Genomic DNA, 1,413 nt, shown 5'->3' on the forward strand with positions numbered 1-1,413 from the left:
TATATATGTATATATATATATATGTGTGTGCTGTTTATGTATATACGTATGTATATATGTATGTATATACATAAAAGTTTGTTTCGGGGTGGCTGGCCCCTTTTATCTCACCCCACCCTCCACCACCCTTTCTTGGAGAATTCTTCACTTCAATCACATAAAGATTTTCATTTAACATTTGATCTTACTTATCTTAATATATCAGATCTTACCAATTCCATAGACCGATGCTCTGTTTTTTTTTTTTTGTTTTTTTTTCTCTCTCTCTCTCTCCTTGTTCTTCTGAAGATGGCGTCTCACTGATTCTGTCTTTCTGACAAACTCTGTGGTTTATGGTTGGAAGGAAAGAAAAGCAAAACAAAAAAATCGCTGGAAGAAACAGATCAACAACAACAACAACAACAATTATTATTTGTGTTCTTCGTTACTTCATCCTCTTCCTTTATCAATGACTTACAACTGTTTCGTTTTTCGTTTTTCGTTTTACGTTTTTCATTTTTCGTTTTTCATTTTTCGTTTCCATATTTTTTAAAACAAATATTTTATTCAACTTAAATAGGACTTTATCAATCGATCATTCTTACTGCTGGTTTCAAATCCCGCCGAGGTCGATTTTGTCTTTCATCCTTTCGGAGTCTATAAAATAAGTACCAGTCTAATACTAGTGTCGATGTAATTGGCTTCCCCTCCCCTCAAAAACCGTTGCTCCTGAGCTAAATTGTGAAACGATTATTGTTCCTGGTTGTGTTTTGTTTCTTGGTCCCTTGGAGAGTTCTGATTGACCTGACGTGTGACTGAGAAGGTTCCAGCCGTGACTATACGAAGGATTATATTGCTCGTGTTGCGTTTGAGGTTGTAAAATGTGTGTGTGTGCTCGCGCGCGCGATATAAGGAATATTTGGCTGTTATTTCTAGTGAGCAGAGTTGTGTGTTGCTGACAGAGTTTGTGGCTTATTGGAGGATGGCGGGGAGAAGAAGAAGAAGAAGAAGAAGAAGAAGAAGAAGAAGAAGAAGAAGAAGAAGAAGAAGAAGAAGAAGAAGAAGAAGAAGAAGAAGGAAGACTAAGAAAAGAAAAGCAACAACAACAACAGTAACAACAACAACAACAACAACGACGACGACGATGACGACGACGGCGGCAGCCATTTTTTTGTCCAAACAACGTTTTACTTTCTCCTTTTGTTTCTGCAATTCTTTCCTTATCAAAAGACATACAAGAGATTCGTTTTCACAATTCCTTTTGTTGTTGTTTCTGTCGCTATTATTATTATTATTATTATTATTATTATTATTATTATTATTGTTATTATTATAGCTGTTGTTGTTGTTGTTGTTGATGATGATGTTGTCTTTGTTGTTTCGTTCTTGTTTTTAATCTAAATATTTTATTCAATGGCGATAAGAAGTTTATCA

This window comes from Octopus bimaculoides, chromosome 21, assembly GCF_001194135.2.
Source record: "Octopus bimaculoides isolate UCB-OBI-ISO-001 chromosome 21, ASM119413v2, whole genome shotgun sequence".
Lineage (NCBI taxonomy): Eukaryota > Metazoa > Mollusca > Cephalopoda > Octopoda > Octopodidae > Octopus > Octopus bimaculoides.